Raw genomic sequence first — 25,686 nt, 5'->3', positions numbered from 1 at the left:
AACATCAGACATCCCTTGTGTGGCTCTAAAAGACTGAGCCAGAAAAAATGAGGGGGGTAGACACAGTATTGTTACAAGAGTGATCTAGCCTATGAGAGAGTCAGAGATGGCTTCCCGGAGACCAGGAGTGTGCTGGGTCAAGGAAATAGCAGGCACGGAGTCTTTTCTCCACACCATGTGTTTTTCAGAGTGGCCCCGGAAACACCCGCATCAGTATCTCTGGGAAGTGGAAACGTATTAAAAATACAGATACCTGGGCCACCCTCCCAGCAGGCAGAATCAGAATCTCTGGGGCTGGGGCCTGGGCATCTGTATTCTCACCAGCTATTATAGGAGATTCTGAGCACATCAGAGTTTGCCGAATGCTACACGTCTCCAAGTCAGCCAGAAATTCAGAGCCAAACTGAGCCAAAAAGCAAGTCGCTTCCAACAACCTGGTGCTCTGGCATCTCTCGCTCCCAGGCCTCTCTCTACTCTTGAGCATCAATGCATCTCAGGACAGCCCTTCTTCCCTCAGGTCAGTAACTCCCCACTTCCTGAGGAGACCCTGATAACCCCGCCCTGTTTGGTTCAAACAGACCTGGGCTGCTCCCAGGTCTCCACGCTGAGCCCCAAGAACTTGCTAGATCAGGGAGAAAGGTCTGCAAACACGATGCAACCATCACTCATCCTGTTTGGTGGCGGGAGAGCTTTTCTTTTTAAAGAGGGGGGGGGCGGAATCTATGATGATTGACTGCATTTTTGCATCTCCCAGCCATTTGTTGCCATGCGATATAGACATTTGCCTGTTAACAAAAACGCCGTCAGTTTTACAAACACTATTCCACTGGCTTTGCCGGGGGGTGGGGGTGGGGGGGGGGCAGTGTTTTGACTGGCTTCACTTGTTGAGCGTCTGTGCACTGTTCTGCCCCGACCAGATGCAAGGTAGAATCAGGCTGCCCCAAGTTTTCTCTTCCCAGCAAATCTCCATCCCTTCAGACCAGCAGAATCCGAACAACCTAGGTAGTGGGTCCATGAGAAATGGGTGGGATCAGGAAACCAGGCCTGGAATCGTACTGGATCATCTCCAAGCCTTGCATGAGTCACCTTCCTTCTCTAAGCCTCAATTTCCTCCTCTGTAAAATGGGAATCAGCCCCCAACATTCATTGTGAAGATTAAATGAGATCATTTGTGTAAAGGAGGTAGTGCTGCGTGGTAGCCAGCCTCTAAGAAGGCCCCCAATAATCCTTGGCTTCCGCTACCGTGCCTTTGTGTAGTTCCTTCCCACATGGAATCGAGCTAGCCGGTGTGACCAAGAGAGAACACGGTGGGCACGATGATGTGTGACTTCTGAGGCTAGGTCATAAAAGCCATCATAGCTTCTTGCATCACTCCTTCTGGGGGAAGCCAACCACCATATTGTAAGGATGCTCAAGCAGCCCTGAGGATAGATCCATGTGGAGACCAGAGGTACTGAAACCCCTGCCCACCGGCCTGCCATGAGTGAGCCACCTTGGAGTTAGACTTTCCTGTCCCAGTCAAGACCTGAGAGATGACAGCCTCAAACGTCTGACTGCAACAGCAAGAGAAATCCTGAGCCAGAAACACCTAACTCAGCAGCTCCCACATTCCTGATCCACAGAAACTATGAAAGATAATAAATAATTATTATGGTTTTAAGCTACTGAATCTTGGGGGTGATTTATTACACAGCAATAGGTAACTGATACACACAGTAACTGGCATGCATATAATTATATATATACGTAAAGATAAATATTGCAAATACTTATTGCTTCCTGTAAGCCAGACATGCTGCTCGGTAATTTACATATATTTACATATCTCATTCCATCCTCACCCCACACCTGTGAGGTAGACTCCAGCATGAAGCTTGTTTTAGAGACAAGACTCAGAGAGACAAAATAGCTTGCCCAAGATCACACAGCCTGAAAGTGGCAGAGCCAGGGTTTGAACCCAGGGCTTTCTGACTCTAGAACAAAATTCTGAAGCAAATTCTTCATCATCGTCTCAAATTCCAGAAAGCAATATGAGTTGTCGTTATGATCACTATTATTGACTTATGAAGAGGTGTTTTTCCCCCTTTGGGAGACTAAGAGAAGAAACAAATTATCTTTGAGCCCCCCACCCACCCACCCAGTCCTCCATGGCAAATGGCACAGATCCCCTGTCCTCAGGACATAAAGTCAGGTGGCCTCAGGTGGCGGTTTGGAGGAGGCACAGAGATGGGTAGAGAGTCCCAGGGCCCCCCTCCCCGCCCCACACTAGGGACAGCCCAGTCTGCTGCTGGCATGGCCTGCCTGCCAGGGCTGCAGGGGTTAAAGAGAAACGCTCGGCTGCAAGAAAATCTCTCCAATGGTGTTAGAGCAGGGGAAAAAGGCAAAATGATTGTAAATTCCGCCAGGGGACTTCTGCCATGCATCCGGCTCACCTTTCGTGGACCCCCCTGCCGCCCCCCGCCCCGCCTGAGAGGATAACTGACCTTTGGAGGGAAATAATGAAAAGAAGAAATTCCTTGGAGAAAATAATGTGTCCGGGCCCCAGTAATGAGATCGGCTCCTTTTATGTTGCCATGGTGACGGCAGTCATTTTATAATACAAAATACATGAATGGGTGCGGGCAGGGGCAGCCTCGCCAACCGAGGGGGGCCCCTGGGCGGTGGGGTGTTGGGTTAGCCTCTTGCAGGCTGTGGTCCAGGGGTCGGGCCACGGCTGGGGTCAGGGGCCACCGTGCCTCATTTCCCTGGAGAAGCAGGCCTGGCTCCGGGGGTCTTCTCAGGCTGGGGGCCTGGGGGACGACATCAGCCTCCAGGACTGCAGGAAGTGATGGGGGGGAGCCAAGGCTCTGGCATATTAATAATATTGACAATAAGCCCCCTTTCCTCTGCGTGTGTTTCTCTAGGACAAGGTTTCTCTGTCCCTGCCTATGAGGGAGGAGCCTGTAGCTCCACTGTACAGATCAGGAAACTGAGGCTTAGACAGGTGAAGCACCTTGCTCAAAGTGACGCAATAGGGATTCCAGCCCAGGTATGGCCAGGGCCACAGTTCAGGGTTAAGACTGTGGACTCTGGGTGTTGGCTGTGAGGGGGCACAAGGGAACTTTCCAGGGTGTTGGGGACGTGCTATGTTTTGTCACGGGCAGCGTATGGATGTAAAAATGCATCAAGCTCTTGCTTAAACTTTGCGCGTTTGATAGTTTGTAAGTTAAACCTTAATTTTTAAAACGTGTTTGAGGGGGGCAGGGGGGCACGCACATCTCACACAACACAAAGATGAAGTGTGGGCTCTCTGCTGTCAGCTAGATGGAAACTCAGACCCCAGCCCTAGCTTCCTCCTCTGGTCCCCCGTCCTTACCTGTAAAATGAGGCAGTAACGTGCCCACCTCCCATGGTGTCTAAAGATGTTACACACACGATGGACTTGGCTCACGACCTGGGATATAAGGAAAGCCTGAAAGTGCTGCTAAGTGTTTTCCCTCTTCTGCTGTGTTTTCCATGCTATGATGACAATCATGACAGGAAGAACAGGTGGGCTCAGGAGACTTCCAGAGAAAGAACAGGAAGAGAGGAGGGAAAGGGAAAGGGAAAGGATAGGGAAGAGGAGAAAGGGAAAAAAATGCAGGAAGAAGAAGAGGAGAAAGTTAGGTAAGGGGAGAAGAGGCAGTGGGGCAGGGGGTGCAGAGCTGAGAGTCTAGAAGAACTGTTCACTCTTGTGCTGTGTGGCCTTGGGGAAAGTGCTGTCCCTCTCTGAGCTGTGGACTCCTTGTCTGTGAAAGGATTATCAAGGAGGCCCAGGGTATACACAGAAGATGTGCAGGCTGCTGAAGGAGGAGGGAGGGAGAAGAGGAAGGGCCAGGGGGCCACCGTCCTCAGAGTGTAAGTTTACCCCCTGCCCCACTGCCCCAACCCTGGCTGCAGCTGCCACTGTCTGTCTCTCCCTCATCCTTGAAAACCGGGTCTGAGCTGTCACCAGCCATGGGAACCAGAGTTCAATTCCAGCAGGGACCCTCTGAGGGAAACACAGTGACAGCCCTTAAAATAACCTCCCGGTCAGCTTTTTATAGGTCTGTCTGAGCCTGAGCGAGTTGTACAGGGAACAACTACCAGATCCTTGTCTGAGAAGAGATATTAGGAAAGGCAAGTGCGGTGTCTGCGGAGGACCTGAGGTCTGTTGTAGAGGGGAGGCCTGGAGGACAGCATCACACATCACCCAGTGGCCTGGCCTTCAGTCAGAGCCAAGTTGTGGGGCAGCCCGCCCCAGGCTCTGACGTGGCCGCTTGCCTCTCCATGAAGCTGGGCTACCTTGGTGCATCCCTTCGTCTCCCTGGAAAAGGGCCTTAACATCCAAGAGCCAAGAGCTTCCTGTGCCAGAGTCTCTGAGCACCGCGCATCTGTTACTTCTATTAAGTCTTGTGAAATGTGGTCATCTCCATCTTACAGATGAGAGAACCAAGGCTCAGAGAGATCAGGTGATGTGCCCCAGGTCACCCAGCCGGTGAGAGGCTTGACGGGGATTTGGGCTCACCTCTGCCTCACTCAGGAGCCCACAGTCCCGAGACTGGGATATTCTGCCTCCCAGGTGACTCGTTGGGAGGAGGGGGCCAGTCTCGCATGCAGCACACAGTCCTGTCTGTACACAGCTCTGTGGCCTTTGTGTCCTTGCCATTGAAATCCCCACGCTGGATGGGAGAGCCTAGGGTGAAATGGGGAGAAGCAAATGTTATATCAAGGGTGTTAATATTGGGGCCGATTGAACATTTCTGGGAGAAATTCCATCTTGCTGGTAAGTAATCCCTGAGCAAAATATCTTGGGGCAGAAAGGAAATGTCAGAAGAAGCCTGCTAGTGAGAAGACAGAACAATCTTTTCATTCCTGTGTTCTATTACATGTTGCCTCTGTAGGAGCTGGTTACTTTAAATATAAAAAGTTATCCAGCCGGGATTTGCAGGACCCAGTTTCTGAGCCCAGTCTTGCCACTCGTGTGACAGCATGATTACGGGCCTCACTTTCGCCATCTGCAAATTAGGAACTAGGCGATCTTTGGGATTCCTTTCCTTTCTAAGTGTCAACAGTCCCCATAACATCCTTGTGCGGCCAAGCTGGCCGTGCTGTCCTCATTGCACGAACGTGGAAACTGAGGCTCAGAGAAAGCAGAGGGTCAGCCCCAAGTCCCACAGTGGCTTCAAGCTGGACTCAGCCTTAGGGATCCTACCTGGAGAACAAAGCTTAGTCCCCTGGTCTTTGGTCCCTGCATGGTGAGAGCCTGGCGACCTTGCAGGGCAATGGGTCCCTTGTGGGTGCCTGGGTCCTCTAAACCTGGGGCTGGATGTGGTGTCACAGAGACATCTGGGGGTCATCTGGCAGCCCCCTCAGCCTCTGGGTCTCTGAGACATCCTGGGGCGTTGTGCACATCTGGCTGGCTGGCGGGAGCTGCAGCAAACATCTGGGGGAGAGAAGGAGGAAGGGGCGGAAGGAAGCTGACGCTCCCAGGGTCTGAGGGACGGAGTTCTGGCCCTGATCCAGTGAGCCAGGTGAGTACTTTGCTTTCAGGTCTCGGAATGTGTGTATGAGTTAGTGCAAGTGTGAACATGTGTGCATATGTGTGCATGTGTCTGTGTACGTGCATGTACTGTGTCTGTGTGATTTTGTGTGTGTACAAGTGGGTGCGTGTGTGTCCAGGTATGCATAATGGTGACTTAGAGGTAAAGACTGGGCTCAAAAACCGGCTCCACCGCTTCCTGGCTGTGTGACCCCAGGCCAGTTGCTACACCTCTCTGAGCCTCTACGTCTGAGATGGTGGGCAGCTGATGTAAACAACTACCTCCTCCAGCTCGTGACATTTGTTGAGTTAATGCACAAAGACCGATTAACATCAGCCCACTGCAAAAGCTGCATAACTGGCCACGATTATTCCTCTTTTTTTCCTGCCTGCTGTGTCTCCCTGTTGCTCGTGGGCCTGCCTGCTGCCCCCCTGTAAATTCAGGAACCGCCTGCCACAGGAATGCCGTATTTCTATCATCTCCCAGACAGCATCAGCCTTTTCAGAGCAGTTTCCCTTTGGCTCGCGGCCAGGTTTCAGAGTTTTACGAAAATTCCCAAGACCTTTTGCCGTCTCGACTTGAGAAGACGGGGCTGCTGGGGCCAGGGAGAAAACTCGAGGCTACCGAAGGCAGGAAACAAGCCACATTCCTGGTCCCAAGGAGGTATGGCTAGGCTGGCGGGAGGCTCCGAAAGGCCGGGACATTCTTCTCCGAGTTAAAAATATGCAGCACGTCAGCCGAGGCACAGGCCTCTGTGAACTAAATCCATTCCGGAAAGCAGCAAGGTACAGCAGCATCTATGCTTCAGCCTGAGAAGCAAAGGAGGTGGGTTGGCTCCAAACCCCCAGCTGGCCTGTGTCCACAGTATCAATACCCCAGGAAGTAGCATTCCTTCTACTGGGTCCACGTATCCTCAGCCACTCTCTCTGCAGCACAACACCCATATCTGGGGTTCAAATCCCAGCTCCACTCCTTCCTTGCTGTGTGTCCTCTGAAGAGTTGCTTTACCTCTCTGAGCTCCAGTTCCCTTAAATTTATTATTATTGTTTGTTTAAAGCTCTTCTTTTTTGGCTGTACCACATGGCTTGCAGGATCTTAGTTCCCCAACTAGGGATAGAACCTATGCCCTCGGCAGTGAAAGCGCAGAGTCCTAACCATTGGACTGCCAGGGAAGTCCCTCCCTTAACTTTAAAATGGGAACAATAGATAATCAACGAGGACCTACTGTATAGCACAGGGAACTCTGTTCAATATTCTGTAATAACCTAAATGGGAAAAGAATTTGAAAAAGAATAGATATGTGTATATGTATAACTGAATCTCTTTGCTGTACACCTGAAACTAACACAGCATTGTAAATCAACTATAGTTCAATATAAAATAAAAACTTTTTTAAAATGGGACCAAGAAGGCACGCCTCCGAGGATGAACAGAGATGATGTCTGTGAAGCTTGGCCTGCTCTCATTTCAGAGTTAGGCAGGGCCCATTCCTGGGGGAGCTTTGCCTCTCCTGAGGCACACCTGTTTGAGCAGCAGGAGATTCCCCTAGACCTGGGCGGCAAGAGGCCTGAGCTGTGCTGGCTGTGTGGCTTTGCGCAAATCACTGACCTTCTCTGTGCCTCTCTCCATGAAATAAGATAGTTGAACTGGATCAGCAAGTTCCAAAATGAGCTTTAAACGTTGCAGTGGCCAACACATGGTGATAGGTGACACTCAGGCAAAAAAAACCAAAAACCAAAAATCTTTTATTTTTATTTTTTGGTAATTCTCAAATATTTGTTTTAACATGTGTTAAAAATATCCCCTCTTTGTCCTAGGAAGTCATGGAACTTGCTGCTAAGGCTGAGGCTAACATCTTTTTTAAGCGACTTAATGTGAAGTTGATTTGAAACATGACATTGGATAAACAGTGGAGCAAAAAAGCATCAGGGTGGTCCAGGAAGAACCCAGGTTGGGGTCACACTCCCCAGATAGTCTGCAGAGGAGCTCGGTTCAAATTCTGGCTTCTTCCTTTCCCAGCTTCAAATTCAGGAGCAAGCCACAGTGCCTCTGAGCCTCGGTTTGCCCCGCAGAGTGGGCCCCAGTGGGCACCAGGCGTGGGTGTGCCCCCATGTGTACTGGGTGTGTGCCCAAGAGCTCACATGCCTGTGTGCTGCTGCGGGTACCACGCAGGCGTGTACGCAAGTGGGTACCGCACACGAGTGGGCCCCGGGGTGGATAGTGTGTGTGTGCCTGAACGTGTACCGTGCACATGTGTGAACAGTGGGGGGTTACTTGGGTGGGTGTGGAGGTCTTTGAACAATCTCTGATAAGGTTTTATGCTCACCACCCCCAAGAGCTCCCATCACATGTAGAAGAAAATCTGGCTCCACACCTGAAGCTGCAGGACACACTCTGTCCTACCATCACCCCTCTCCTCACAACCTGTGTCCTTGAGGTCCTCTCTTCTGGAACATTCTGTCCCCCACCCCCCCAATCTTCCCATGACCAGCTCTTTCTCATCCTTCACCATTTCAGTAAAGCCTTGTACTGGGGGGAGGGTGTCTCTCTGATCTACTCCCCATCTAATGATAACCCCTCCACCCCACACTGTCACAGGCCTTCACCACCACACCCGTGGTTATTTCCACCATGGCCCTTCCCCCATATGAACGATTTTGTTCCGTGTGCTTTGTTTTAGATTCTTTGAAGAGTTTGCCTCCCCCACTTAGACTGGACGTTCCGGGAGGCTCTCATCTGCCTTTCTCAGAGATGAGAAGAGGCGCATAGCATGACCTGCTCAAAATACAGTCACTGGGCTGAACTGGATTGAAAGTGTGTGTGTGTGTGTGTGTGTGTGTGTGTGTGTGTGTGTGTGTGTGTGTGTGTGTTTAGGCCAGATCGCGTGCTCCCGTGCTGGTGTCTATGTCCTGTGACTGTGTCCGTCTCGACCCAGAGATAGCCCGTGTATCTGAGAGAGTGAGTGTGTGTATCAGGGAAAGATGTCCTGGAACTAAATCCACTGGCCGGAGTCCGGGAGGTGCCTCCTTGCCTCCATCCTGTGCAGGTTCCCTGGTTCCATCAGGGAACGGTGTGCAGAACCCCCAGGTGCAGGGGGAGAAAGGCACCCACCGTGGCTGGGCCCCCATATCCTGGTGCCCGGACTCATTTTCCCTTCCCTGCTCCCTCCCAGGTGGGTCCCACGAGTCACCCCCAACTTACAGAGGAGAACCCAGGGCTCCCTAGGGGAAGCTGTGCCCCCAGGGACCCACAGCTAGCAAGTGGGAGTCAGGATCCAAAACTAGGCTCTGGGGTCTGAGCCCCCGGGGTCCTACTGCCCAGGTCAGAGTCTTCCGAGGAGATGAGGGAAGGTCCAGGGAGGTCCAGGGAGGTCCAGAGAGAGAACTTCCCCCTCTCCAGCCCCAACCCGGCGCTTGGCGGCCCATCCCCACTCGTGAGCACAGCACTGACACAGAGACGGGAGCCACAGCTGGCTGCTCAGCAACACCCCGATCCAGATGTAGGAGAGGCAGCCTCTCCCCAAATACCCACCCTGTGAAGTCAGAAACCCTCCCAGCATAAACAGAATGCCATGCTCGCTGCTGGGAAGGGCTCACTCATGACTCCGCCCGCGGTCCACCTGTCCCTCTGAGCTCGCAAAGCCATTCACCTGCGTAGAAACCATTACTCCTGCGGCTCCAAGCAGGGGACAGGAGCCCGAGGAAAAGGGCCCAGGGAGAGGCAAGTTCTGATAGGATGGGGGCCTGGCGAGATGATTCTGAATCCTGCCTGCTCAGCCTCTTTCCTAGCCAGCCCCGACCCCTGCCTTTGCCTCCAGGGAAGAATTTTCTAGATCCCCGCCTGTGTCCAGTCTGCCCCACTCTGGTTCACGCTGCCCACCTGAGATTTCATCTTCCCTGAAATCACTGATCTGATGGGAAACCGAGGCCCAGAGAGGGGATGTGACCTATCTAAAGCTGAACAGTGAATTTTTAGTAAAGTTGGGAGGTGTTCGGGCCTCGTAACTCTCTCTGTCTCACTGAAGGTGGGGGAGGGGATGCAGGGTCCAGGAGGAAGAGGGGCTTTAGAAGGACAAGGCCTCTGGGAGGCCAGCCCCACTTCAGACACAGGGTAGCGTGATGGACGGGAGAGGAATGACAGGGACGCTGAGGGATCTCAGGGAATAAGTGTGACTATCAGTCACTATAGATGCCCAGCCTCTGCCAGGAATCAAAAAGGAAACCTCTAGGGTGGAAGTGTCAGGGCAGGTGCAGTGGGCTCTGTCCCCTCATCAGAGGGGACTTCCTCATCCCCCAGGTCAGTCCAGTTTCCCTCAGAGAGGCAAAAGCTTTGTCATATTCAGGTTGACGCAGAGACGGTCCAGACACTCTGGGGCAGAGCATCTCCACCGGGAGGATTAAGGCACAGCGGATGGTAAGAGCCTGGGTTTTTACTCCACGCTACACAGCCAGGAGGAAGACCTCAGGCTGGTACTAGAGGGAAAACCCCAGAGCTCTGGTGGGCTCAGGGTTCTTGCAAACACCCACATCAATGGGTTTCCACCCAAGGGACCCGCCCAGAGAGCAGACAGAAGCAGCTGCTGGGTCCAAAGAGCATGGAAAAGGCCAAAAGTCGGTGGGCAAAGAGTGGGGCCCAGATCCAGCGTTGCCCCAGCAACCCCAGACAATAACCTCATAAACAGGACAGGCCCAGGAGGAAGCAGGCCAGGAGGGGGCCCTGCTGTGGGGGGGCGGGGGCGGGGGGGGCTGGCAGAACCTGACAAGTTTGAGGAGCCAGAAGCCAGTGTGACGCTGGGAGTGAGGAAGCCTGAACACAAATGGGCTCAGAGCCATCAGGCTTGGCGCAATTCTGTGGGAGGGGATCCTGGCCAGGGTCCAGTCAGCAGTGCCAGACACCCAGAGCTGGGAGGGGCCTTAAAAGTCCCTTGGTCAAACCCTTTCACTGGTGCCAGGAGCCATGTCAATGCTTTGTCTAGAATCTGCTTGCATGCCTCCAGGGACAGGGACCTCACTCCCCATTTCAGGTACAGACAAATCTGTTGAATATTGAACTTCATCAGCTCCATCCATCCATCACTTGGACCACACTGAACAAAGGCTAAAAAATGCTCAGGTCCCCTTCTTTTTTTAAAATAAATTTATTTATTTTATTTTTGGCTGTGTTGGGTCTTTGTTGCTGCGCGCAGGCTCTTCTCTAGTTGTGGCAAGCGGGGGCTACTCTTTGTTACAGTGCGCGAGCTTCTCAGTGCGATGGCTTCTCTTGTTGCAGAGCACGGGCTCTAGGTGAGCAGTCTTCAGTAGTTGTGTCACGCAGGCTCAGTAGTGGTGGCTCACGGGCTCAGTAGTTGTGGCTCATGGGCTCAGTTGCTCCGTGGCATGTGGGATCTTCCCGGACCAGGGCTTGAACCCGTGTCCCCTGCACTGGCAGGCAGATTCTTAACCACTGAGCCACCAGGGACGCCCGCAGGTTCCATCTTGAATGGAGCTGAGGTGACATACAGGAGAGCATTCCTGCTCTCCTCATCTATGACACAGCAGTAATGAGTAGCTGTGGGGTTGTTGTGGATGTGATGAGATGTGTGTAAGTGCTTGCACACAGTAAGTGCTCCATAAATAAATGTAGGTTCTCACATCTTGAGAAGAGCCATCTCTCCAGCCTCTCATTCTGCAGCTGGGTCCCCCACCAGGAGCCTCATCTCCAACCCTCGACAGCCCTCCCTCTGCCATGGGCACAGGGGTCCAGTGTAGCTCAAGGCAGCACCAGCATTGCAAGGCGAACCAAGTCCCTCTGGCCATAACCGCTATGACTGTCCACCAGTTCTCTTCTCAGGGACACATTTTCCCAGCTCCCTGCCAGCAGCCTGTCCTGCTGCCATTTCCTCAGTGTGAGGGGAGGAGCTGATAATTTACTAATTTTTAAAATTTGTTCACACTCAGGGCTGAAGAAAGATGGAAGCCCTAGAAATCATGGCTTGCTCTCATCCATCCATCCATCCATCCATCCATCCATCTACCATCCACCTAACCATCCATCCATCTATCCATCTATCCATCCATCCATCCATCGTTCCATCCACCCTCCCATCTACTCACCTTTCCATTCACCCCCCTATCCACTTATCTCTCACCCTTTCACCTCCCCATCTACCCACCATCCACCCACCCCTCCTTTCTTAACCAGTGTTCATTGAGCACCTCCTCTGTGTGTCCCACTACTGAAAGATCCACAGCTGAACAAGACAGACCAGGCTCTACCCTCATGGAGTTCACAATCTGGCAGATATCAATCAAATAATCAGTTGAATCAGTGTATCTCGCCTCTAACACATTCCCAACTCTGAATCCAGAGACAGCCTGGGAAAACCCAAATCCCTGCCCCCCCACTAGACTGGGGAGAAAATACCCTCTCAGTCATCACTGCCAAAAATGTAAAGTGTTACAGCCTTTTAGAAAAGCAATCGTGCTACATTCCTGAAAATGTAAAAACTACCTTAGGGCCCAGCAAATCCCCCTCCTGGGAGTCTGTCCCACGGAAACAAATGCACAGCACTTAAGGCCGTGTGCCTGAGAATGTCTCCTGCAGGATAGTTTGTGGTGGCAAAAGATCAGACAGGCAAAACCAAATGCCCTTCAGTCAGGGAATGGTGAGGGCACGAGGGTGCATCTGTGCCACAGAATATTACCCAGCCCTCGACAAGAGGGAGCAAAGCCAGCTCCAGAGGTGACCAGGAGACTTTTTGAGCGAGCAAAGCGAGGTGGAGAAAAGTGTTTGCAATGCAATCCTGTTGCTGTAAAAGGAAATCAATCACAAAGCCTCACATGTGTGTTTGCACGTGTCCGATTATGATGGTGGGAGGATTGGGGACAGGTATGACAGTTGAGGGGGAGGGATTAAGACTAGGTTGTTAACTTGGGTGACCTGGTTGGGAGGAGGATGGGGGAAGCCAAAGAAAAAGAAAAAAGGAAATAAAACTGTCAGCGCTAAAGAAACGCCTACACGACAGGACATTCACGCAGGTATATAAAATTACACACGTGGGTAACGTATAAAGGAATTCAACACAAAGATTGAAGAGACAGAAAGCTCTAATCTGATGGAGCCCCCCTCTCCTCTGGCCTCCTCACCGCCTGCAACGTGATGGTTTCCTGACCACATCCAGATTCTGCCTAACTCCAGGCCTTCCTCGTGCTGTTCTCTCGGCCCGGGATGCCCTTTCCTGCAGCTACATCACAACGTGGCCTCTTTTTGAGGATCCTCAAGGCTCTGCTCTTCTCTGCTTCACTGCACATTGTTCTCGCCAAGTGGCGTCACCTCCATCCAAGTCTGACTCCCTTTCTAGACTCGCAGCCACGTTTGGTTCATACCATTTTACCGAGGAGGAAACTGAGGTTCAGAGTGGCAGGATGATATGCCCAGGATCACATGAATGGGGAGGCAGGATTTGAATCCAAGACCTTGACCCTTAGGCCCGGCCTCCTTCCTGGGGAGCCGCTCTGGCCTCTCCTTGGAGAAAGAGGACAAGTTGTGAATCTGGTTTAGGCAAAGCCGTATGAGGGTTGGTGTTGTCCATCTCAGGTGGTTCCTTGCTCAGACACATGCTCTGGAGTTCGGGGCTGGGGGTTGAAGCAGCCATCAGAGGCCCCAGACATGGTCGGGACCCCACCCTCGTGCTTCCCAGCCAGGAGATGCCCTCCCCCCGCCCCCAGCCTGTGGCCATCAACCGCTCACCTAATATTTACCTGCCTCATTAAACACCCTCTTTCCAGGACCCTCCTGGCCTCCCTGCCTCCCAAGCTGAAAAAGTACAAACATCATCGCCTTCAGGGCAGGTCCATAAATCACCTGGGTTTGGCAGGAACACTACTGTGTCCGTGTCACCTCTGTCTGGGAGGCAGGGGGCAGGCCCTGCCAGGTTTCAACCATATGCTCCTGTGCTTGGGCTCTGCCTGGCTATTGACACCAGAAGTTTCCCGAGAGCTTGGGGATAGAGGTTGCCTCAGCAAAGCCTTATCATTAGGAACCTCGGCAAAACGGGCAGGCTCAGGGGCTGTAAGCCACTGTAGGGCATCGTGGTCCACCAAGATCTCCAAGTGGGTGAGTCCCAGCCCAGAGAGGGGGAGAGCCTTGCCTGAGGCCACACAGCAATCTGACCAAAGCAATTCCCTAGTAACACAGGAGATGGCCACCTCAAAAACAAAAATCATCACCACCATCTTCATCATCACCATCATCACAGCCACAGACCATCCTGGGGCCCTTGCTAAGCCCCCACATGATGCTATTACACGAGCTTCCTTAGTACCTAACACACTTGGGCCATCTCCCCATTTCTGCCTCCCCCAAGTACCCCTCCGAACTATTTATTTTATTCATCTTTTTTAAAACTTACCTTGTTTTTTTCAACTTCAGCCTCATCTGAAGCAACAATATCCATGAAACCACTGGTAAGATGTGCTCATTAGATTTGTGTCCAATATAGAAAATGGATACATAAATATGAAAAATAGAAACTTCACTCATCTCCTGTCCTGCTTGCTGATGAAATGCAAACCACCCTCTGGCAAACGCTGTGTCCTTTTGTTTAATCTTCACAATGACACTTTGTGGTTGGTAGACTGCCCATTTCACAGATGAGGCAAACTGAGGCTTGAAGGTAAAAAAGGGCTTGGTTAACTGGACCAGGAGAGGCAGAGCCAGGATTCAGATTAGGGCTGGTGTGAATCCAAGGGTAGGCTCAAAGCCCATCCCTCGGCTGCTTCTAGAAGTCAAACATGCCAGGAGGCTTTAAAATCTACTCAATAACCATAGATTAGTGGAGGTGAAAGCAACCACCCCATCAGCCCAGCTCCCATTTTACAGATACAGAAACTGAGGGCTTGGTGGGCAGATCACTCTTCCACAGGCAGGCCCCACCTCTCAGCCTCCTCCCCAACACCCCACAGCCCCATGGGGTCTTCCGCAGGCTGTTTCTCCTCCTTGCACCATGCCTGATGCCTACCTTTTGCTTCCTGTGCTATCTGTTTTGCTTCCTGAGACATTCTGAGACATGACAGGGGGACAGAATTCATGGAATAGCCATGTCACCCCTTTGGAGTCTTGCAGTCCTAGCCTCGGCACGGGCTGCCCCTCCTCCTGGGGTGCTCCTCACTCCAAACTCACCCATGCCCGCTCAACGTAAACGCCCCTGCTCTGCAAGCTCCCCTGACCACCCCCTCCAGGTGGGATGCCCCGATTTTCTCTTTTGTCCCAGACTTTCTCTTTATGTTTTCACTTTATCGCCATCCAGCACAATTTGGAATCGGGATTGCACTGGTGGGTTGATCTGATTAATGTTTCCCCCAGAACCAGGAACTCCAGGAGGATAAGAGGCCTGTCTGCTCCATGCCCTGCTATTTGCCAGCTCCAGGCACCATCGGCCCTGGATAAATATTTGTTGCATGAATGAATGTATGAATATATTGTCTCGAGGACTAGGACCCTTGTAAGTCTTACTGTACTCAGCACCCAACACAGTGTATGACGCATAGGAATTCCATGAGGGTCTGTAGAGAAAGCAGAAAAGAGAGAAGGAAGGAGGGGAAGGGAGGGGAAGAAACAAGAGAGAGAGAGAATGAACACTCATATTTTAAAATAGGCTGAAGCCCAGAGAGGGAAAGAGTTTTGCCCCAGGTCACACAGCAAGGCAGCAGCCAAGTCGCCAGGTATCAGAGTCTCTCAACACAGCCCCATCTGTCCGCTCGCTCTCCCATCTTCTGCACACACATCAGGACAGGCTGCACCAGCCTTGCACTGGGAGATGGGGAGGCACCGTGGCCGGCAGCCGGCCAGAAGCCAGATAACGCAAGCCCAGGCCTCCCAAGTCTCCCTCCACTGAGCGATGCAGTCCCAGTTGGAAAGCCGTCTGGGAAATTGGCCCTCTTGTCACAGACAATTGAATTTCAACCAATTTATCTGTCAGGACAGCACTCACAGACCCAAATCCTGGAGCTTGTGACTGTAGTCAAAATACACCCCTGACACTCTCCCCATATGAATTATGGGCCAACGTCACAGGCAAGAGGCTCCCGCTGACCTGCTTCCCTCTCTTTGCAGATAGGGAGGCTGCAGGCCGTGGCCAAGAGGGTCTTAACTCACTGTGGACGATCCCCGTCCAGCAGCTGGAGGGCTGGGCACTGGGGTGACACCTAGCTGGTCCCAGCTCAGGGGGCAAACATGCCTGCCAGGGCTCAGACCCAGAGTGCCCCCCCAAAAGGTGCCATGGCCCCGGGGCCCCTAGCATCTAGACAGACTGAAGGGAGCTGAGGGTTGGTTGTGGAAGGAGCCTGTCAGGAAATGAAGGCTACCCAGGGCACCTACAGCCAGCTGGCTGGGGAGGGGGCCGCAGCGTCTGCCTCGGGGGTGATGCATTTGAAGGGGCTTGTGGTGGGTCAGCCGGTGTGTGGCTGAGGAGGTGAAGCAGCCATTGGTTTCTGTGTCTGCCTTTCTTCACTTCATTCATCCATTCATTCATTCACTCAGTCATTTATCTCATCCCCCACCCCCCACCCCCAACCCCGGAGGGATGCAGCAAAGACTCAAACACTGGAGTCCAGCAGGCTCAGCTCCCTGCTGTCAGGTGACCTCGGTCCCATCACCTCACCTCTCCGTGCCTCACCTTGCTTATCTGTAAAATGGGATAATAGGTTTTTCTGGAGTTGATGGGGGCCTTTAATGAGTCAGTGAAGGTATTGTGTTTAGCACAAGGCCCGGCATGAAGCAGCTGTGTCAACCATTATTGTTCTCATTAATCCTATAATTCAGGGCTGGAAAAAGAGCACAGTCCTGAGAGTAAGAACTACATTACTAATCCCTTATTAAGTGTTTAACTGGGTAAGTCATTACTGCACACCAGGCACTGGAGACTGATGGGGAAAGACAGGCAAATACGGGTGCTTGTAGGCATGCATAGAGGGGGGGATATATTCATGGAGGAGCTTCTTGAGGAGAGGACTCCTAGGCTGGGTTTTGCAGAGTGAGTAGGAGTTTTCCAGAGAGATGTAAGGGAAAGGCATCTGAGACAGTGGGAACAGCATGATTAAAACCCTGGAGGCCTGAAAGGGAACGATGAATACTTCCAGATAGCTGGAGTGCAGTGCAGTACATATGGGGCCAGAGGGGAAGGAACTGATCAGGCCTAAAGAACAAAGCTGAGAAGCCGTGACACCAGCCAGATTCACAGCTCCTGGCGATCCAGCCACTGGTCCTAAGAGTGACCATTTATTTCCTCAGCCCTATCATGTGCCAGGGTCTTTATCAATGCTACCTTCCTCCACCACTCTGAGAGCTGGCTCTAATGTCACCCTTCAGACAGAAGGGAACACTGAGGCCCAGAAAGTTCCATATCTACCCAAAGCCACATAGCTAGGATGGGAAAGAGCCAGGATTTGAGCACAGTTCCCTGTATTTTCTCATTCAGCCTCCTCTGCACCTGCAGGCCTGGGCTGGGGCAGTGTACGTGACATCAAATTGTACATGTGTATGAGTGTGTACACGTAGTAGAGGATCATGTGTGTGTGTGCAAATAAATGCATATGCCCCCATGAGTGTGTGTGTGAGCAGCCTGCAATGTGGACACATGTGTGTGAGGGGTCCTGGTGCATGGTGTGTACATGTCAGCGTGCCTGCTGTGTACATTTTTGGGGGGTTTGTACAAACGTCACGTGGACTAAGGCTGGTGGTGCACGGTCTTAAACAGATGACTGGGTGCATCCCTATGTCTGTGTGTGTGGGCATGTGTGCACACGTAAGCATGACCGTGACGGGTGCATGTGTGTGTGCACCATGGCTGGGTATGGGCATGAGCTCACGTGTATGTGACAGTGCATCCCTCCACGTGTTTCCACGTGCGGGCGCGCCTGCAGTGTGTGCACGTGTGTGCAGTCATGAACGTGTGCTGTGGAGGGGACGTGCCCATGTGCTCATCGCCATCCCGGGGCAGCCTCGGCCGCAATCCCCAGAGGCCAAAAAACTGGGCCTCCCCTTTCCTTTCAATGCCTCTCAAGCAAAGGGCCGGGCTCCATCAATACTAGGAGGACTGGAATATGTTCAGGTAGTGATTTTCATATAAAAAAAAAAACGACAGCCTCATCAATCAGGCCGAAGCCGAGGTCATCACAGCCTCAGGATTAAACACACACAGTGGCTTGTTTTGGCATCAATCACACGCATTTGATTTGGTCCAGGCTGGGTGAGGGCAGGGTATGTAGGAGCAGCCCACGCTGGCCACTCTCATCACCGCCCGTGTCAGGCCTCGGGCAGGAGTCCTGCTCAGCAGGTCCGTGAGGGGCACGTGCTGGGGAGCTAGTGAAGCGGGGGTCAACAGATGACCAGAAGCCCGAGGAAGGCAGAGACTCACGCCCCAGCCCTGCTGCTCCCTGCTGCGTATCTTTGGGCAAGTCATTTGTCCTCTCTGAGCCTTAATCTATGGGGATACTGGTCTCACTTCACTGGGATGTTAATGAGATTAGATGAGATCACACAGCAAGGGCCTGGCTCTGCACAGGGCACAGAGTAGGAGCACAGCCCGTGTTCCCTGTTCTTGTTGCTCTGGAAACCAGCTCAGATCTGGGGGAGAAAGCCCCACCCTGGGGAGGGCACCTGCCCGGCCCAGCTCACTTTGAACCAACACACTGCATCCCTGGAAGCCACAGCTTCATAAAAGTACTGCCTCCTAAGGCTTTTGTCTGGATTCAGTAAGATCATCCATGAACAGCACTTGCCACGCGCTCAGAGAACGCCCAGCCGCTGTTATTATCATCATCATCACCATATCTGTTGCTGATGGGTGTAATTCCATTTGCTCTTCCTGTGAATTTAGTGCCAGCCTTTCCCACCCTTTTCCCCTCTTCCCTCTGTCTCCCCCTCTCTCCCCATCTTATCGGTGGCTTGCAGCTTCTGGGGACCCCCTAGGCAAGACGCAGGGTCTGGGAGCAAATGTTAACTGAGGTCCCTTGGAGGCACTGGCCACAGTGGCATTCAAACTCTCAGACCTCCAGCTGCACTTGGAGTGGTGACCCACAAAGGACAGGGGTTGGCGGGGGATGTGGGAAGGGGGTTCCTTCTGAACCGACCAAACAACACCCATCACCATGGGAAACCAGGAGCTGGAGCTCTCAGGCCCTGGAGGAAGCAAGAGGGCAGCCCTACATTCAGATTCCAAGCTGCCCTCTCTGAGCCTCAGTTTCCTCATCTGTAAAATGGGGCTGGTGCTAGTACTCGGTCACAGCACTGGTTGTGAGTCGCCTTGTGTGTTTGTGCCCATTGGGGAAGGGGTGGTCTATTGACCATCTGCCCCACACACCCCACCTCCCAAGCCCACAGGGCCTCAAATGCTTACCTGGAGATTTGGACAGTGCCTCCTGGTGAGCTTGGAGTTCCGTCATGGAGACATGTGGCCAGAGATAAAGGCAGAATGTGTTTGGCTTTGCCTGGTACCCAGACCACCACACTGTCCATGGTGCCCTGCAAGTTCTTTTTTTTTTTTTTTTTGTGGTACGCGGGCCTCTCACTGTTGTGGCCTCTCCCGTTGCGGAGCGCAGGCTCCGGACGCGCAGGCTCAGCGGCCATGGCTCACGGGCCCAGCCCCTCCGCGGCATGTGGGATCTTCCCGGACCGGGGCACGAACCCGTGTCCCCTGCATCGGCAGGCGGATTCTCAACCACTGCGCCACCAGGGAAGCCCTTTTTTTTTTTTTAATGAAGTAATTTTTCCCTGACAACCCCATCTCCCTGCCTCACGGCCTCTCTGCGTTAGAAGCTGCACTTTGGTGAAGGTGAACATGTGAAAGGCACCTGGGCGCTTGTAAACATGTGAAAGGCACCTGGGCGCTTGTAACTCTGCAGCCCCCTCTGGTTGATAATACAGACCAGGAGGCTCAAATGGCCGAGGCAGCTGGGACTGGGCCTCCACCTCTTCTTGTCAAGCCCCATGCCCCCCGCCTCCTCCCAGGCTGGGGTCCTCAGGGACCTGACGCTCACTGCTCCCCATCTCTCGCCCGCGGTGGGTTCCCCACTCCCCTTTCTCCTAACACAGAGCCCCCATATGTTCCCTCTCCAGCCTCTATCTTTCCCTTTTGCTTTGGACCTGGAGCTTCAAGGCCGTTTTGCAAACGGTTTTGCTGCTGCTTCTCTGCTGCTTCTCGAACTCTCTCAACTGGGGTTGCCATGCCACGACTCCGTTTCTCTCTCCGACTCTTCCTCTCTCCTCACCTCTGTGTGTCATCGCCCCGTTCCCCTCACTCTTCCCCTCTCCCAGATTCCCAGCCAGGCCTCCCCAAATCCAAGGCCCGTCCCATCCCAGACAGCCCTGGGTTCAAATCCCACCTACTCCTCTTCCTGGGAATAGACCTTACTTAGGCAAATGACTTCATCTCTCTGGGCCTTCTTCTCTCTAAACTCAGGATATTAAAAGTCTCTACCTTTTCCAATTGTTTTTGGTTTTTTTTGGTGGTACGCGGGCCTCTCACTGCTGTGGCCTCTCCCTTTGCGGAGCACAGGCTCTGGACGCGCAGGCTCAGCGGCCATGGCTCACGGGCCCAGCCGCTCCGCAGCATGTGGGATCTTCCCGGACCGGGGCACGAACCTGTGTCCCCTGCATCCGCAGGCGGATTCTCAACCACTGCGCCACCAGGGAAGCCCCCCTTTTCCACTTGTTGAGAGAATTTCAAGAGAAAGTGCACATGAGCCATTTAGCCGTGTACCTGCACACAGCAGGTGTGCAATACATATTTATGGCTGTGGTTGTGGCTGCCGGTTCTCCTGCCTTTATCATTGTTACCATTATTATTACTATTAATCTCAGGCAAGTATTATTATTACTATTACCCTTAGGCAAGAAAAAGCCGGGAAGGGTGATCTGGGAAGATGGAACAGTGAGGGTGAAAGCCCCGGAAGGTAATATAACATGGCTCATATGGTGGATTTGGGGGAAGAGACCATTTAGGCCCCTCAAAACTTGTAAGAATTATCAAAGTCCGCAATGTGACGGGGAAAGATTGGTTTCTCCCGGGAAGCCGGGCAACATCCTTGTAAATCACCCCTGTCTAAATGGAGCCAGCCAGAGTTGGGAATTCCTTCTCAGTTTCCACCAAGCAGCCTCTCAGGCCTCCCTCTTCAAAATAGAGCCCAGATTCCAGGGCTGGGAATGGTGAGGCCCAGCCAGCTCTGGAATGCAGGAAGTGGGGACCTGGGACCCCTCCTCGCCTCCTGCTTCAGACAGAAGGACAAGAAGTCTGGGGCATAGGTCCCCGGGAAGACCAGTTTCCCTTCCACAGTCTGTCCCATTCCCAGCCACCAGCCCCCACTGGGCCCTGCCTCTCTCCTGCTCAAGAACGCACCATGGCTGCCCACTGCCTGCCTACCACAGTCCAACTCTTCATGCTGACATTCGAGGCCCTTCCCAGGGGGCTTCCCTTTGCTTTTTCCACCTCATTCCCTCAAGCCTCCTCCCTTTCACTACCCACGAATCTCCTACTTTAGCCACAGCAGATTCTCCAGTCTTCCCCAAATGCCTTCCAGTCTTTACACCTCCAGGCCACCTGCACGGGCTGTTCTCTCTGCCTAGAATCCCATTCTTCCCCCTACCCTCTGGAGAACTCTTACTAATCCTTCAAGATCCACTCCAAATGGTGCCTTCTCAGTGAAACTGACGCAGGGTCAGCTTCCTTCCTCTGCGTGTGCCCTCACCTAATTAATTCACCTCTGGGCACACACCTATGGTATCACCCGTGGAGACACAGGCTGTCACAGCTAAAAGGGCCCTTAGGAGTCAGCTAGTCTTAGTTCTGCTTTTTAGCAGCAGAATCCTTCATTCAAACAGAATTTTTCAGTGGAATTCCAAAGTATAAAATGGATAAACATAACTCGGCCCCAGTCGAATGGGATGAGAGACCACATTAGTTGGGACTCTTTGGGTAGTAAGTTACAGAAACTCAACTCAAAACTGCTAAAGCAAAAACAAGAAATGTATGTGCTCATATAACTGAAAAGTCCCAAGACATCAGGTATGGCTGGATCCAGGAGTTGAAAGGATTACATTGGGAATCTGTTTTGCATTTTGGTTCTATTTTCCTTTGCATTGGCTTCGTTCTCAGACAGGCTTTTCCCCAAATCATGACCAAGATGGCCCCCAAAGCTCTGGTCTCCCATCCCCCCTGGCTCAGCCAGGGGGGATGAGAGAAAGAGAATGAGAAAGAGTCTCATTCTGAAGTTCCATCAAATGTACCAGGAGAAAGGTTCATTGGCTCTGATTGGCGAGATTTGAGCCATGTGGTTGCTCCAAACCAATCACTGTGGCCAGGTCAGTATGCTGCTCTCACTGGCCAATCCTGGGTCACTGGCTGCCCTCTCAAGCCAGGGGTTGGTTAACCTCTTCAGAACTATATGCACTGATGACAAAGAGGGAAGAGAGATTGTCCAAGGTAAAATCAGGGTGCTAGCATCCCCAAAAGGAATATGGACAGGCTCTCCCAAAATAATACCCACTCCACTGAAACAGCATCCATTCTCATCCATCTGCCTTTTTTATAGCCCCCAAGACATGTTCTGAAGCCCCAGGGCTTCTGCAGGACATGATTTGAAAACCACATATCTAATATCATTTTACAGAAAAAAAAATTGAAGGCCCAGAGAGGGAAAGTGGCTCCCCAAAAGTCACACAGCACTCTCCATCATCACATTCCCAATTCCTTGAAAGTGCCTATGCCTCCTTGATGAGTCTCTTCCCCACTGGGTCTGTAGCATCTCCATTACCAAGTTTGGCTGAAAGGATTTGTCAGTTGTCGGCTTGCTTGTCTAACTAAATTAATGCTTTACATTTCTCCTCCAGTTTGCAAACTTTTAAAAAATTAATCCCATCATTTCAACAAGTGTAACAACTAAATTATCATCTTTACATGATTAAGGAGCCTGCCGCGTCTTCTCTTGGCAAACACTGCATGCACATAATTTTACTAAATGTAATAAACCAACCATAGAACTATTAATTTTGCCATGGTATTCATAACAATTAGAAACGCATGAACCTTAAAATGATAAAAACTGAATGGAATACTGAAATTGCAGGAAATCCCCAATCCTCCCTCTGCAGGCTGAAGACGATGTCACGAGATGCAGATTAGGGTCGAGAGACAGAAATTGAATGTCATTTGCCTCTTAGCTCCATTACAACACACCCAGAATGAGACAGGACAGGGTGGGAGCATCTGGCTAAATCGATGAAGCATTCCTCATAATCTAGACATCTATGAGGAACAACATATCAGGAAAAGTCCCTGCTTTTTCAGAACATTAATAATCTCTAAGAGTGTCCAGTTCTGGAATAGCTAATACGTGGCAAAGGTACCATCACCTCACTTCCCACACCCCTGGCAGACATTATTCATTGATCACAGCACTCTTTCCTGCCAAGTCTAGACAGTTGGGAATCTCAACACAGCACTCCAAGGCAGGCATTACCAATCAATCACAAAATGATCTTAATTTAGTCCAGTCTCAAGAGTTTACACGGAGAGGAACTAGGCTGCAGAGAGGGAAATGACTTGGTCAAAGTCAAATAGAGATTAAGGGTAGAGTCTAAGATAGAAGCTGGGTTGCTTTAGCTTTATTGCTATAGGTCAGGAGGCTGAACCCTCACTGACAAACTGCTCCTCTTTCAAGATCCTAAAGAGAAAGCTCTCCCTATAGACCACTAGTGGATCAAATATCCCATCATCCCCTCTCCTTTTCCTCTTCCCACAATTTTATCAAATTTACACTAACCCTTTTCTTTCCTGCATTATTGGTGGAACTTTCCTAGAGAACAGTTTGGCAGCTGGTGTTTCAAAAGTTTCAAACATCAAATCAGCTCTCGCTTGAAATTCCTAGAATTTATCCCAAGAACTTAGAGAAATGCCCCAAAAGCATGTTCATCGTGGTATTGTTTTAAATGGAATAAAGTTGAAAAAAACCTAATAATTTAAATTATTATTTTAAAAACATTTAAAATGAGATATTTGTTAACACTAAAGATAATCACAATATGTTTGTAGTGAGAAACGCAGCTTTTCAAACAGCATATATCATTCGGTGTCATTTCTATAAAGAATGAACACCAACAGACATATACATATCCAGGGTTGCCATACACAGTTGCCCAGATTGTACACTGGACAACTACAGTCACTCAGAACACAATATTAACGTTGCCCTCTGGAGTTGGGCAATGCCACATCCCTGCATATAGCTTAAAAAATATGACAGGTTATTTACCAAAATGGTAATAGTGGCTATTGGGGAGGGGAGATATTTAATCTTCGTTGTGGTTTACTAGTATTTCTATAATGAACATGGCTCACTTGTGTAAAATGTATAAAATAATAACCCTTTCATAGCACTTTCTGGCTTGTGATCCACTTATGAATTATCCTGGCTTATTTCATGACATATCCTGGCTTACTTTGGGTGTGTGTGTGTGTGTGTGTGTGTGTGTGTGTGTGTGTGTGTGTGTGTGTGTGTTTATTTTGCAATATTAAATAAGCATGGATGGAGGACCCATGAGGCCCAGGCATTGTGCTAAGGGTGTAATCTCAGCTTTCTTGAATTTCAAATCTGATGGGAGGGGCAGACCTCAAGCAAATGCCTGCAGATCACTGTAGGCCAGAGCCAGGGTGGGGAGGTGGGGTAGAGCTCCCTGCCCTGGTGTGCGGGGCCAAAGGCATCCTTGGGAGGGTGTTCTGTAAGGTATATTACAGGGCCGCCTTGCCTCCCCACTAGACCAAGCACCTGAGGGCACATACTGTGCCTTGCTTATCAACATTCTTAGACCACAGAACCCAGAAGCCCAGACACACTCCAGTAGAAGCTGGGGCCGGCCAGCTTCCAACATGAACCCCAGGTGGAACACTGAGCCCAGGGCCTGGGACTCTCCATAACACTCAGTTTCATACCACAGAGCTTTGAAACCAGCACACCTGCCTGGGTGTGAATCCAGACAACTGAATCTCAGTTTCCTCATCTGTGAATTGGGGAGAATCACAGGTTCCTAACTCCTGAGGATTCAATGAAGTGAAACAGGCTACGTGTAATGAATGCAGGGCCTGGAGAAACTGTTCCGTTGAAGGTAGCTTTTATTATTTATTGTTACTATTATTATATCAGGGCCTCAGCTGATGAAAGGACCAGACACCAGCCCATCCCACCCTTCGGAACAGGGCTAGAAGGGGATGAGAAAGAAAGCGCTTTCGAAACCTGTCTGTGGACAGAGGGCGGGGCAGCTGCTGGCAGGGGATGTGACCTAGATATTTCCAAGGTTCACCTCCCTTTGCATCCCCTTCCTACCCATCCAGTTTCCAAGTGTTTGGCCCCAGACATTTTTCCCCATACACAGCAGCTCATTTCCTCTGAGGAAATTGCCGTCTGTCCATCTGTGACCCTCCACCCTTCAAGTAAAACTGAGGTGATCTGAACAGGTCTGCGAACTGACGTGTCCCTCCCTGGCCCCAGATGCTTCTTTGTCAGCCAAGAACCTCCCGTTTCCCTACTCAGAATGTATGGCAAGTCCAGTCCCAGATGAAAGGAGCTGGACTCAGAGTCAGGAGTCCGGCTTTCCACCCAGCTCTGCTGTAAGACCACGGCAGGCCCTCCTATCTCTGAGTCTGCCTTTCTGATACTGCACTGGTCTTGGCTTCAGACAACCTCAGTGCTGGATACCTCCCTCCTCCCGGCCTGGAGCAAATTCCTTTTCAGGCCCCCGTGCCTTTGCACAGGCTGCCTCCCCTTCCAAAGAATGCCTTCCCCAGGCAAGGTTCCCTGCCCTGTCCCCCAAACAATATTATGCCCATCTTTGCCTGAGAATCTCCCCCGAACAACCATATACTCCCAGATAGTGAGCCCCACTTTATCCCTGGCCCCTAAGACCGTTTTTGCACAGGTGGTCCCTGCCACACCCCAGCCTGGATCTCCAGACCCCTGGGAATTACCACCTGCCTGGACGAGCCCCCCCGTGCCTGAGGCCACCTCTTCTGAGGATTTGGTTGACCAGCAGGCTGGAGTCATTCCATCCTTCAGTGAACACGCACCCAGTCTGAGTGTTGGGCTAAGGTGTGTGGTAGGTACCAGGGGTGCAAAATCAC

Source organism: Kogia breviceps, chromosome 15 (assembly GCF_026419965.1).
Source record: "Kogia breviceps isolate mKogBre1 chromosome 15, mKogBre1 haplotype 1, whole genome shotgun sequence".
NCBI lineage: Eukaryota > Metazoa > Chordata > Mammalia > Artiodactyla > Physeteridae > Kogia > Kogia breviceps.
This window is presented reverse-complemented; position numbering follows the sequence as displayed.